Source organism: Varanus komodoensis, unplaced genomic scaffold, assembly GCF_004798865.1.
Source record: "Varanus komodoensis strain SLA01 unplaced genomic scaffold, ASM479886v1 scaffold345, whole genome shotgun sequence".
NCBI classification, from domain to species: domain Eukaryota; kingdom Metazoa; phylum Chordata; class Lepidosauria; order Squamata; family Varanidae; genus Varanus; species Varanus komodoensis.
In genome coordinates, this window is record NW_025335844.1 from 22,591 (window position 1) to 37,412 (window position 14,822).

At 49.2% G+C, this 14,822-nt stretch overlaps 1 protein-coding gene across 1 annotated transcript in view; it reads right to left on the bottom strand.

The window, feature by feature from the left end:
* LOC123027828 (general transcription factor II-I repeat domain-containing protein 2A-like) overlaps positions 1-152 on the bottom strand; it is a 3,907-nt gene extending 3,755 nt beyond the window's left edge. Inside the window, exon 1 of the mRNA XM_044439071.1 lies at positions 42-152. The gene's annotated coding sequence lies outside the window, so the exon portion shown is untranslated. The remainder of the gene's footprint in view (positions 1-41) is intronic.
* Positions 153-14,822: the final 14,670 nt, after the last annotated feature.

Genomic DNA, 14,822 nt, shown 5'->3' on the forward strand with positions numbered 1-14,822 from the left:
CGGCTCTGCCCCAGCCCCCCCGCCCTGCCCGCCCCGCTCACCCCACGGGGCCGCCTCCTCCCGGCCGAGGGTCCCGCCGGCCGGTCGCGCCCCGGGCTCGCCAGGGAATCGTCCAGGCGCCTCGTCTCGCCGCGCCGCTTTCCTGCTCCTCCCCGATCTCCGGGGCGGAAGCGACGCCTCTCCTGCCCGCCCCCTCCGGAAGGAAAGCAAAACCCGGATCGCGGATCCCCAACTGGGCGCTCCGATTTCCCAGGATTTTGCACAGCACCATCTCCCGGAATAATTTTACCGTTATAGTGGCCTCAGGCACGCCTTACTATTTATTTAACTTGTATAAACTGCAGTTTTCTGTGTGGCTTTTATTCTGGATTAAAGATACACTGCATGAATAAAAAATATTAATTGAACTCTTCCCCCTCTCAAACTTCAGATAAACTCTGGCAACACCATTTACCCAGCCTGAAAATGCACATAAATGTACATGAGTTGTATAAAAGCAGCGCTGTAGCATAGAAACACAGAGACCAGGCAACTTGGTGTCCTCAGGCTGAAATGCTGCAGGGACTGGCTTCCCATGGCATGTCAACCCATGTGGCTTGGAAACATAGAAAGGAGTGAGTCCACAGAAGCCTCCCAGGCCATCTGGTCTGACCTCCGACTCTGGCTGGCTCCACTCCCAGTACGCCTACCACGTGCACGTCTAGCCTATCCTTGAGTCTCAGGGTGGCTCTGATGCCTCATGGCTGTGCATTGCGGGGGTTCCAGGGATCCCCCTGTTTCTGTATTGCATGCATCCCACCATTTAGCTTCTTGTGAGGAATCCAAGGCAGCTTACATAGGTCTCCATTCCTTTTTTTATCCTCACAACAACAACCCTGTGAGGTAGGTGAGGGACTGGTCCAAAGCCATCTGGTGATCTTCATGGCTGAGAGGTGAACGGAGACTAGAACTCGGATCTCCCAGGTCCCTAATGCACCATGCTAACAACCTCACCACAGTGGCTCTGCCAAGCTCACGAGCTGTAGCCGTGTGTGATGGTCTCCCTTCCTCTCATGTGTCTGCATGGGTCCACTTTGGATCAGAAATGTGAAGGGGGGGGGTCTTAATCCTCCCTGGCACCCTGTTTCTCCCTGCAATTTCGGGGGATCTCCTGGGGAAGGGCCTTAAAGAAGAAAACCTCCATTGGAACCAACAGAGTCAGTCAGTCAGTCTTTCTTTTTTCAATCCCCTTTCAGAATTTCAGGGGGAAATGGGGGGCAGGAGAGCTTAACATCCCCTCTCCCAGAGTCGGAGGGCCTGACACAGGCTGGGGCCTGCAAAGGTTAAGCAAGACTCTCAAGTATTGTTTTCTTCTGCATGATGAGCAAACAGTGGGATTTGGCGCTTGCTGTGGCAGGATCCTCTCACAGCCAGAGCCAGGGGAGCAAATTCTTTGGGGTGCCATTTTAACAGGGACTGGTAGACAGGGACTGGGCTTTCAGGGCCAGCTGACGAGTGCAGATTAGTGGTGTGTTCCAGAGACAGGGTGCCACCACTGAAAAGGCCCTTCTCCTGGTTGTCACCGCCTTGCTTCTTTTGAGGGGGGTTCCCTGAGTAGGACAAGGCATTCCTTCAGCTCTCCAGGCCCCGGGGGCTTTGAATGTTAAAAGCAGCACTTTGATTCAGGCCTGGACTTCAACTGCCAGCCAATGCAGCTGAAAGCGGATGAGCATGGGCCAGCCCCCATTAATAGCCAGGCTATTCTCTTCCGAATCAGGAGTTTCCAGACCCTCTTCAAAGTCAGCCCCACACAGAGGGTGCGACAACAATCCTGGCGGGATGTTGCCGGAGCGTGGCCAGGCTGTGCCCATCCAGACAGGGGCACAGTTGGTAAGGGAGGCTAAGCTGATAGAAGGGGCCCCTCGCCACTGAGTCCACTTGCAACTCAAGCAATAGTTCGGGGGCCAGGAGCACCCCCAAACAACAAGCATTCTCCTTCAGGGGGACTGCAATCCCATCCAGGACAGGTTGAAGGCCCACCCACTGGGCAGGTGGATCGCAAGGCAATCCGTCCTGTCTGGATTAGGGGTCAGCTTATTGGCCCTCATCCAGCCCATTACTGAGTCCAGACACTGATTCAGGACAGCCACCACCTCACCAGCAAAAGAGACAGAGAGCTGAGGGTCCTCTGCCTATCCATGGCCCTTCAGCCCTTGCCTCCTCCCAGCAGTATGTCTGCACATCAGAGGAATTTCGAAGGGGATGAACATCAGCCGTTCTCACAGATCTTTTAAAAAGAAAAATGCCACAAGCAATGGCTTCCAGCCATAACAAACTGCAGGACAGGCTTTGTGCTCATTATATCACCAGCACCGAGCAGCACAGAACAACTGCTTCACAAGCCCCCGCTTAACAAGCCCAGTATACAGAAAAGGTCCTTGTTTGCCGCATTAACTAGAATTGCTCTACGGAATGCATCCCTCGTCCGTTTGGGGGCTTTCTCCAGTGCTTGGCCCTGTCTTGGAAAGCAAGCAGAGCTGAGGGGAAGTCCACGGACGCTTGCAGGACACCTGGTTGCACAAACAAGCACGAGCAAAGGCCACGAGTGCCGTGCAGAGAAGCAGGCGCCACTTGCATGGCGTCACACGGGACTCGATTCCTGGCAATCGTCCTGCAGGGAGTCGAACCCGCAGCTGTGAGGAAGCCGGCTGGTGTCTCCGAGCAAAAGCTTCTGCCAATGGATCCCCACTCCCAGAATGGATCCCTCACATTTCCCTAGTAGTTTTTACTCTACCGCTGAGATTGTTTTAGTTGTGGTGGTGGAGGGTGGATGATTGTATTATAGTATTTATTAATTGCATTTTTGTGATGTTATCATGTGCTCTATTGTAATTTTGGTTTGTGAACAGCCCAGAGAGTCTTTGGGCTGATAGCAAGGTAGAAAAATGATGATGATGATGATGATGATGATGATGATGCTCTCAACCTCAAATTTAAATCTACAGAAATCATACAGGGAGATGCCAATTCAACATTCCATTGTACAGAACATTCCAACATCCTATTCCATTCCTCACTGGCAGTCCAAATATCTTCTTTATTGTTGTTGTTGTTAGTAGCGAAGTCGTGTCCGACCCATCGCGACCCCATGGACCACATTCCTCCAGGCCTTCCTGTCCTCCACCATCCCCCGGAGTCCACTCAAGCTCACACCCACTGCTTCAGTGACTCCATCCAGCCGCCTCATCCTCTGCCGTCCCCTTCTTTTGCCATCTATTGTTCCCAGCATTAGGCTCTTCTCCAGGGAGTCCTTTCTTCTCATTATCTTCTTTATTACATACCAAAATTGTATGGGTGTGAAAACTGGACAGTGAAGCAAGCACACAGCAAGGAAATGTTGTGTTTGAAAGACTGTGTTGGAGGAGAACAAGTCGAGGCAGGACTTTCCCCAGAAGCAAGGATGAGGAAGCCAAGGCTGTCCTATTTGGGGGGCATCAAGAGAAGACAAGACTCATTGGAGAAGATGATCATACTAGGAAAAGTCAAAGGAAGAAGACCAAGTACAAAATATTTGGAAGACCAAACAGGAATTCCACAAAGGAAGCCGCAACCTTGAGTTACGAGAGCTGAGCGGGGCTGCCAAGGACCGGACAATTTGGAGGGTGCTCATTCATACAGTCTCCATTAGTTGGAATGACTTGAAGGCACATCAGAACAACATGGAAAGCTTAGCTTGCTGTAATAACAAGAAGCTTTGCTTGCCATCCAGAGCTTGCTTTTGTTCCAGATCTTTGCTCTCTGCTCTTGACAGCTGCCAGTTCCAAGCCCATTTCAGACTTGCCTTCCTCCAGCTTGATTTATTTATTTACTATTTACTATTTATTGGATTTTTATCCAGCCGCATTAGCCAATAAGCCCCCCTGAGCAGATTGCAAAGTTCAAAACTGTACAGTAAAAGTATTGTTTAAAACAATTAATATGACAATAAAATCCAACAATCCAAAGCTAATGCCACTGTAAAACTTCCATTTATCCACAAGGGCAGCAGAAAAGGCACAAAAGCAGATTATTTATTATAAACCAGACAGTAAAACCATTAAAAGCATCCCAGCAGTGAAAATAATGGGAAATAAAAAGAGCATAAAGAGGGCACCAGGCTAATCATTCTGGGGGAGATAGGTTCAGATTCGGGGTGCCACTGCTGAGAAGGCCACCCTCCTTGATGACCTGACTTACAACACGCAGGACCCCCCAAGGAGCACAGCTGGGCAGAACGCAGGTGGCTGAACAGAAGGGACTGTGGCTCAGCAGCTGAGCTTAGGTGCTTCTGCTTGTGCTTGTGATTTTTTTTTTTTTTCAATGTATATCCTGCCTTTTTCCTACAAAGGGCTCAAGGCAGCTTACGTCATTCTCCTCCTCCATCTTATCCCCACAACAACCACCCTGTGAGGTAGGTTGGGCTGAGAGTCTGTGACTGGCCCAAAGTCACCCAGTTGGCTTCATGGCTGAGCGGAGACTCGAACCCGGATCGTCTGAGTGCCAGTCCCATGCTCTTAACCACTACACCACGCTGATTCTGAGCATTGCATTTTTCGGGTCCAAGGAAAGAGAGGCACAAGTCCCGAATGGAGAAATAAACCAGCAGCACTTTATCAAGAAACAGTCCAGCCAAGGAAACCAGGAGATATATGTGAGTAGGAAGGACACAAGAAGGAACTGCACCAAACATAACCAAACACAAAGCTTTTATAGTATTGAAGGTGTCGGAAAATTTCAGATAAATCCTGGTGGAAAAACGCCCCTTATATGTGTCTTTGCGTTATAAAATCAAATCGACACCTGTTTCTCCCAAGGCAGCAGAATTCCCAGCCTGGTTGCTGTTTAGCGTTGCTGTTGCTTTAAGAAGATGGCATTCCTAGCTGGATTGAGAAGCTGCTGGAGGCCCACACTATCAGCCAGCGAGGAAATACCTGTGTTCTCAGCAGCAAACTGAAACAATGGTGCCCATTTGTTTCTGAATGGGCCCAGCTAAGCATCTAGTCCCACAGAGGCAAGACCCTGCTGAGTGTAATTGCCAAACCGGATTTCCTGAATGGTTAGACACATTTGCATGTTTGACAAACAGACACACAGGCCAACCTGAACTGTCAACAATTTACTAGCTTGACCTATCAATAAAGCAATCAGTAATGCTTTCCATCCTGTTGTTACCAATATTTCTGATCGGTTTCGAACATTATGTCACTCCTAAAGACATCAAGATGCTATTGTGCCAACATTATCTGGAAACTTACTCTGCATTGGTGTATAGCAGGTCATCAAAGTGTCTGCACATGGGTTTGTTTATTTATTTATTTTTCGATTTATATCCTGCCTTTTTCCTGCGAAGGGCTCAAGGCAGCTTACATCCTCCTCCATCTTATCCCCACAACAACAACCCTGTGAGGTAGGTTGGGCTGAGAGTCTGTGACTGGCCCAAAGTCACCCAGTGGGCTCCATGGCTGAGCGGGGACTCGAATCCAGATCGCCTGAGTCCCAGTCCCACACTCTTAACCACCACACCACACTGGGTTGTGATGTTGTAATTGGCGTGAGACCCACTCCCCGGGAGCATGCCGTCCTAAGGAACTGCAGGGGCCTTGGGTGATCTTTCAATAAAATTGCTGAGGTTCAAGGCGAAAGTTGTCTTTCCTGAATGAACCTGGTTTTCTTCGTTGCTGCTGCCATTGAGGCTTTCCCGCCAGAGGACACAGGGGGTCCAGCCCAGCCGAGTACAACAAGAGCGTGAGGAGCAAAACCGTATTTTACAGTGGAAAATGGCCTGTGCATTTCTCCACAGCCTATAAAATTCCATGAATGAGGCCGCGTGATTGCATGGTAAAAGCTGCACCGGGGAAGTGTTGCTCTAGAGATTCTGTGCGCAGTGAAGGGGCCCCGGCCCACCCCGTGCCTCCCCTGTGGCCATTCCAGAAGAGACTTGTTCTTTCAAGCTTTGCAGGCGAGGATGCAATGTTGGGAAAATTAGATAAATCCTGGTAGCAAAAGGTTGCTTACCTATGCCTTGGCATTATAAAATCACAGCTGTTGTGTCCCTGGGCCTCTTTCTCAGAAAGTACAAAAATTCCAAGACATGCTTCTGTTCTGCATTGTGGTCAGAGCTGTTCCTTTAAGCACGAGATTCGAACCCTCGGCTCACCTGAGATGCTGCAAGGGAGGTTAACCCCTGTCTGTTCTTTTGCTTGCAACAGCAACAGCTGATAAGGCTGCAATGTTGGTTCTCCAACAGCATTGCAATCACCCTCATTTATTTATTTGTTTATTAAAACATTTTTATGCCGCCCCACTCGCCGAAGCCTCGGGGCGGCTTACAACGTTAAGTTAAAAAATAATTATAACATTAAATTAAAAAATACAAACATTAAGTTAAAATGCAAAAATAACAATATAAAATAAGTCGCCCTGGCCAGATAAAATCCAATAATATTAACAATTAAAATGCCGCTTAAATAAAAAGGTCTTCGCCTGGCACCAAAAAACAAATAACGACGGCGCCAGGCGGACCTCTCTGGGGAGCACTTTCCATAACGTAGGTGCCACCACAGAGAAAGCCCTCCTCCGAGTACCCACCCTCCTGATTTCTTTCACAGGAGAATCCCAGCCTCCCTGATTGATTATGTCAATACCCAGTAATCAGAGATGCTGTTGTGTTAAGCCCCCTCTGCAGGTCTCTCACATTCTTTTTGACTCTGTCCTCATCAGTGCTTTTTTTCTCATAGGACCCACTGGGACGGAGATCCGGCACCTTTTTTCCATATATTTTCCAAATTTTAAAAGTAACTTTTGAAAATTTGATGTTTGGTCCACGTGGATTTGAATTGCCCCGGCGAGCGTAGCAGTTCAGCAGGAAAATCATTAAAACGGTGCATGCGGGCTGCTTGTGTTTCGAATCCGATGTGTGCGTACTCCGTCCGCACTGGTTGTGATGGCACTGCTCGGCTTGTGGTGCTGCTCGGCTTGTGATTGGTTGTGTGGTCGCACGCTGGGCTTACTGCGGGTGGCAACCATTATGTTTCGTTACACAACTGACGTGTGTGGGTGTGTGTGCAGTGATTGACTACGTACGAAAGGTAAATAATTTCATGAGTTCCGGCACATTTTTTCTTACAAAAAAAGCACTGGTCCTCATTATTTTGGGGGTCAGACTAGATGGCCCGGGAGACCCCTTCTGACTCCTCTGTTTCTATGGTCTATGTTATTTTGTCACCATTGCCCCACGGCTACGTGACACAGTACCTATAAAACACTCTGTATATGTTCTAAAAGCTTGTAGTTGGTTTCACCTCTACCTGGCAGTGCTGTTGTAAGTTTGGGTTCTCTGCTGAGGCTGCCTGGGTGTTCTTTCAATAAAACTGCTGAGATTCAAAATGCAAGGAGAGAGGCTCTTTATTCTGAGCACTGCAGGGGAAGGTGCAGGATACACCTCCCTTGCAGCAGAGCCATATTTAACTTGGCGCCCTGCACTGAGCAGGGAGTGGACCTGATGGCCCTCTGGCCCCTTCTAACTCTACGATCCTGTGATTCTATGATATCTTTTGTTGTTCAGTCATTTGTACAGTAGCCCTAAAATTCACAGCATAAGCAGTCATTCCTTAGAGAAATTTTGCAAGGCACTGGAAGATATTTCTGGGGTCAAGAGGGGTGATTTGCACTTGCATTAAAATTAAACATGCTGTTGATTTAAAATTGTGCAAGGATACGAAACGACTGCATTGCAGGCAAGCGAGTCCCATTCAGCAACTGTTGACAGAGGGGAGAGAACATTTTATTTTCCTATTGGCCAAAAGCCAATCACCCTCTTTGGTGATCCTGACTTTTGCCCAGATTCAGAACTGGGAGGGAAGAGAACACAACGAGTCTCCTTGGGGTTTCCAGTCCCAATGGGGCCGCTTTGGTGGCACAGCTTGCTCTTGGGAGCAGCTGCTATCCTCCCGGGGAACCACTCTGGTGAGTACCGCTGGGGGCTGGCACCCCCCTTTCTCCTTCCCGCGCTTGTTTTGGAAGTGAGACAAGATTTGCATCTCTGCCCTGCTGAGTTCACAGCTCACTGTTCTGCCTACAGGGTTGTGTTAACTGTAATTAATACAGGATCTGCGATTCTCCCATAGCTGTCATGTTGCTTCTCTGAGTTTACTACTTAATGGATTCAGATGTGTTTGTGTTTAATCTGGACAGGAGGCCAACAGAAAGCAAATGCTTGAGAATACTCTGTAAAAATAATGAATCCACAAACAGAATTCTCACAAACCCAAATTGCATAACACCGACTTAGAATTCTATAGCCTCCATATTTATTTATTAAATTTATGTACCACACCCACTAGTTCTACATGGGACTCCTCCATAATTAGCAGATTGCACTAGAAATCCCTGATGCTTTCACACAGCAAACCCATCACTGAGTTTTTCTCCCTGGCTTCATCTCACATCTTCACATGCACATGGTGGGCATGTCGTGAGTGGAGCTGGCTGGAGCCGGGGGTCAGACTAGATGGCCCAGGAGGTCCCTTCTGACTCACTCTGTTTCTGTGTTCTATGTTTCTATCTCCAGCGCCACCTCTCCTGCTTTTCTTCTGGTCTACAGCCCTCCATGCAAGAGCCAGCTTGAGATTGGGGTGTGAGGAGGCGTAAAGACGTCTTTCCCCTTCTTGGGCTGTGGCAGTCAGGTCTCCTCCTCACCACAGACCTCCACTTCTGCTAAGAGCTGGGCCAGGGAAGTGCTTCAACCGAGGATGTGAAGCTCCGGAGCCACATTCCAGGGGTGGGCAGAGCTAAAGGCAAAGGGGCAGGGCCAAGAATACAGCAGATGTGAACTTAAAGCTCTTAGTGCCAGCAAGGAAGACCACAGAGAGGCATTTCCATTTCTGGAACGGGGAGCAACTGGAGAGAAACTGAGAAGCTGCCAGACAAGGAAGGGTTGGCCAAGGAGAGGGGCCGATGCCCAGGGAAGGAGGGGTCGGTCCCTTCCTGCCCACCTGGCCTGCCAGGCCGGGTTCCAGGTTTTGCACCCCTGGCTGTCGGGCTTTGAGAAGTCCTCTACAGACTTGTATCCAGCCTTTTGTCCTGGCATCGCCATCCTGGGGCTTTCCAGGCATTTCTTCTGGGAGGTTTTAGAGTGAGGAAGCTTAAACATTAAAATTGCAGCCAGAACAAGGTGGAAAGCCACAAATCCGCTCAAGGGCAGCTAGTCCACACTGGCTGCATTCTGGCTGGTGGACAGAATATATAGAAAGAGCAAGGCAAACCCAAGAAATTAAAACCATGCACACATGCATATAAAGGATGTATTTTACCTCCAGTCGTGAAGCAGGAAGAAGCAGTCTTGGTACAGGAGCAAGTTTGACCCCTCACTTCATTACAAAGTGGAAAAAGGCCGGGGGGGAAATGGACAAGGTCTAGGAAGGTAGGACTTTTCCTCCTGTACTTCAGGAGGAAAAAAACTTGCTCTGCATTTATTTATTTATTTATTTATTTAGAGTATTTCAACTTGCTCTGCATTTATTTATTTATTTAGAGTATTTCAACTTGCTCTGCATTTATTTATTTATTTGAGTATTTCAACTTGCTCTTTATTTATTTATTTATTTATTTAGAGCATTCCAACTTGCTCTGCATTTATTTATTTATTTATTTAGAGTATGTCAACTTGCTCTGCATTTATTTATTTATTTAGAGTATGTCAACTTGCTCTGCATTTATTTATTTATTTAGAGTATTTCAACTTGCTCTGCATTTATTTATTTATTTAGAGTATTTCAACTTGCTCTGCATTTATTTATTTATTTATTTAGAGTATTTCAACTTGCTCTTTATTTATTTATTTATTTATTTAGAGTATTCCAACTTGCTCTGCATTTATTTATTTATTTATTTATTTATTTAGAGTATTTGTATGCTGGCCCATCGCATAGCCTCAGGACGGCTTACATAAAATAAAACAAAACAAAACAAAACATAATACACATAAAATCCAGATCCACCGGTCAGAGTAGACCACACTGGGCTGGGGGAAGCAAGAATAGGCGGGCCTGGAGGGGAGCTCATTGTGTTGGTTCGGGAGCCTGTTCCCCCTTCTCTTTTCAAAGCAACAGGGTGTTCTTTGGTGATACTTCTCTATCCTCCAGTGAACGTCCAGCAAACTATAACCAGCAAAGGAAGTGTCTCTGAGCATGCACAGGGTGTTCATTGAACCCAGATGAGAACCCAAACCTCTGAGAAGCCTCCGTTTGGGTAACCCTGGGCCCCCTCTGGGAAGGCCCCTTTGCCTCTTTGCTGTGCAGCACCCGGCTGCTTGGGTTGTTGTGCTGTCCTGAGGCTGCATCAGGGGACCAAGGGTGCTGCCTGGCTCATCCGGCCCCTGCGGCTCCTTTCCCATGCTCCCTCCAGGCACTTGCAGACTCTGAGGGTTCCCAGGGTGTGAGATAAGCCCTTCCACCTCTCCCACCTCTGCATCCCGAGGCCTCATGTCCCAAGATTCATCCTCCCCATCCCAAGCGTCCGTGTCACCCTGTCCCCGGAACAGCTGCCTCTTTCATCTCCCACAGGCTGAGCCCCTCTGCAAGCAAGGCCTGGCTCCGAAGCAGGAGAGGCAGAGGTCTTCCTCCTCTTCGCCTTGGCCTTCGTATTTCAGCCGGCCATTCCTGAGAAGGATCCCGGGGCAGCCGCTCCGACAGTCCCGCTGCAGCTTCCAACATTGGGAGCACAGGCCAAACGCAGGGCTCGGAGCAGGGCGGGCCAGAGATGCCGGCCAGAGCCTCACAGGCCAGCAAATGATCCCTCCCTGATGTCGGGTCGGGCTCATGTGAGGGCTGACAAAGATCCTTGGAGCGCTGCTCATTTCAGGAAGCACCAGGCGCCCGGTGTTGAGATGCAGAGATGGCAAAAGAAGGAGGGGACGGCAGAGGATGGGGTGGCAGGATGGAGTCACTGAAGCAGTGGGTGTGAGCTTGAGTGGACTCCGGGGGATGGTGGAGGACAGGAAGGCCTGGAGGAGTGTTGTCCATGTGGTTGCGATGTGTCCGACACGACTTTGCGACTAGCAACAACAACAACAACAACTTTGCTACCATTCCATCCAAGATGTCTTCCTCATCTGGTCCGAGGGCAGAAGAGTCAGCTGCCCGCCTTGACAGAAGAAGGGACTCCTTGAAGCTAACAGCGGGGGGGGGGGGGGGGGGTGCATACATTGCTGTCCTGATGCATTCTGACTGCTCTTTAGAAGGCCAGATACGGAAGATGAAACTCAAATACTTTGGCCACCTAATGAGAAGGAAGGACCCCCTGGAGAAGAGCCTCATGCTGGGAACAATAGATGGCAAAAGAAGGCGGGGACGGCAGAGGATGGGGTGGCTGGATGGGGTCACTGAAGCAGTGTGTGTGGGCTTGGGTGGACTCCGGGGGATGGTGGAGGACAGGAAGGCCTGGAGGAGTGTTGTCCATGGGGTCGCAATGGGTCGGACGCGACTTCGCGCCCAGCAACAGTCTGCTCTCAGCGGCAGAGTTACTAGTTTCCACGGCTGTTTCTGGGGCACGTGGCAGGGAGGGGCCACGGCGCTGTTGCCCTGGGCCGGGTGGCTGGCCACGAGGGGGACAGGAGGCTGGTGCAGGGCGGCCCTGCGCGGGATCCAGAGCGGCCCGTCGATGTTCGTGCTAATTTGTGAGTGTCTGCCTCTTCCTCACAGAGGTTGCCGCACACCCCCTGTGCTATTTCCGCCCCGTCGTGTCCCAGCCCTCCGCCGATCTGCCTCGTTTCTCTGCTGTGGCGGACTTGGACGACCCGCTCATCGATAGCTACAGCAGCAGAACAAGGCAGCCCCGGCATTCCTCGTATGATCCTTGGGTGACTGAGGATGAGCTCAGAGCGGAATGGGCGGCCAAAGCAGCAAGGAGAGGAGAGATTTCGTTCGCGGCGATCCTGGCAAGACTGCCAAATTTCCACAACCGGACAGACGGTGAGTGGATGGTGGGAGGGAGGGAATCCAGGGTCTCCTGGGGTGAACTGCGCTTCAGGCACCCAAAATCCTCTTTTGGGAGCACAGCCATCCAAGCCTCACCGTCAGCCTGTCATTGTCATCGTGTCTTGCCCCTGGGGGTCCTTCTGCCCTTTTGCAGATCGCAGAGAACACAACAAGTAGTGCCATCTGATTTCACAGATCCTGAAGAGTGCAACCTTTCTCAGAAGAGTAGCACTGTCTCCCCAGGTGTAGCTGGCCCTTATGCTCCTCTTTTTCATCTCTGTTAAAAGACAGGGCATCAAATGGGACTGGCTCTAGTATTATTATTATTTAAATTATTTTTACCCTGTCCTATACAAAAATCATCCCAGGATGGCTTACAATAATTAAAACAATAATAGTTAAAATAAAAACAATAATAGTTACAATAATTAAGACAATTAACAAAGCAATAGATAAGTTACATTCATAACACCAACAAAAACAAAATGTGACTGTTGATATTAAAAACCATTTAAAATTCCTTAATCCTTAAAATGATGGGTAAATAAAAAGGTTTCTCTTGGCCCTTCCATTAGACCTAAGGAGGCAGTCCACAGGAAGGCTGAGATGGGGTGACATGAAGGGCCAGAAAAGTCAATATTTTATTGAGGGTTGTTCTTTGTAATGCCTGGGAGGAGGAAATGTGCTTGTAGGATTTTCTGCATCAGGCCATGGAATACAGTAGTGGATGTTAGCTACTACAAACCTTTACTCGGTAGGAAAAGATTTGCCACTATGCCAAGGGAGCAAAATATTTTGCAGCAGCTCTGATTTTGATGTGGGCAGGGACGGTAACGTGAATTTGGTTTCCAGACTTCAGAAGACTGGGGAAGCATGCATTTAGGAACTGAGAAAAGTCCGGAATACCAGGTGCCAGCCTTGTGGGAATCAGGTGTCCGAGGCCTTTGGGAGATGTCCACCTCCCTCTTTGGTCAGGGGGTGAGGACTCACCACTGGCCCCAAGGGCACAGGAGATGACCAAGATGATGGCCGGCACCTGGAGTTAATGACTGGGCCCTGGGGACTGGGCCTGAGGGGTCACCTGCCCCGGCAGGTGGGGGGCCAAAGCCCAAAGGTGGAGCTGCATTTTGTTCCTCTCTTGGGGAGGTTCTGTCCCGCTACCGATTCCCCGTAAGAACGACCGACCGCCGCAGCATTCGCCTCACATCATTTCCCTCGCAAGGCAGCATGCCTTCTGTCTGAGACAGAAGCGGTGCGTTATTTTAGTGGGCCAACAAGGCCCTGGAAGTGGAGTTCTCGGTAAGCTGGGATTTTGTTGGTTGCTGCTGTCCAGTTCCCCTTTCCCCCTCCCTCCTCCCTCTTCCCTGATTTTATCCTTTCAATGTTGTTTATTTATTTATAACATTTGTATGCTGCCTATTGTGACATAGCACCTCTGGGCGGCTCACAATCACAAGATTAAAAAACCACAATAAATGGAATAACAACTATTATTCCAGACACTGGAACAATTGTTCCAGACTCCCCAGAGAAACTTGGCCTGGTGCCAAGTTTATACTCTTTTCGGCGCCAGGCCAAAATCTTTTTATTTAAACAGTATTTTAAAATTTAATGGTTTTTAAGTTTAGTCGCTCTGTTTGTATTGTGATTTATTGTTCTGTGTTATTATTTATTGAAATTGTTGTTTTAATTGTCTTTTTAAATATTGTAAGCCATCCTGAGACCTTGTATAATAGGACGGCATACAAAAGCTTTTAATAAATTAAAAATACAATACTAATAAACTACAGATTAACATATACACCGCATGTTTTTATTCCCTCCAACCCTATTTTTAACCATTTAATGATGTTCCGGTGAGGCAAACCACCCCCAGTCCGTGGGGACGGGAAAGCCCAGTTTCCCCTCTTAGCAAGCAAAACTGCCCTGGCCCAGCACCCTGTGACCCAAGTCTTGGGGGGAAAGGACTTTACTAGGCCGCACCATACATACCATCCTAACAGTAACAAACAACAACTACAAATACACAAAGGGGAAGTGAGGGGAAGGGAACAGGAGGGGGACGAGGGATAGCAGATATCTAGTCACCGATATTCACTCCCCTTGGGACATTTGACCACCCCAAGCGCTAAAGCAACAAGCACTAGCTGGTCTGAAACCCTAAGGACTTCCCCTGGGCCTAGTGGTCTTCTCGAGAATAGCGGCCCCAAACTCCAGGGGCTTCGGGGTCGGGCCGCAGACCTCCTCCTCCAGAGGTGCCCCAGCTTGGGCTCCAGCCCTCCCTTTTATTCCCTCTCTGAGCCATCGGAGTCCCCGGTTCTCTGGGGTGGCATCAAAGAATCGAAGCCATTTGCCCTCTTGGGAGGCACCAAGCCAGCAAGGCCGTTTGCTTCATGGGTGCCACCTCCAGCGCCTCCCCTGCGAAGATCCTGCCTGTCCTCGATCATCTCCAGACCTTCCATGGTTTTCTTCTCCTTGGAGCAGCCGCCTGTGCTGGACCCCTTTACTCCAACAGGCCAGCTCACTTCAGCCCTTGGCCCTTCCTTGCCTCTCCTCCAGTGGCTGAAGGCCTCTCCCATTACATTTCCCCAGGCCTGGGTTTGTCGTGTGCTGGTTCTGGACAGGAGTTGGCCCGGTTGGCCAGGGGAGTGCGGACTCCTAGCTGGCTTTCTGCTGCAAAAGATTCAATCCCATTATGTATGTATGTCTGTATTTCATTTTACTTCTATGCCACCCAATAACCCGAGTGTCCTCCGGGCGGCTTGCAAGATGCTAAATCAGTAAATAAAAGTACAATCAATAAAACTGACAAAAGCAATAAAATTAATA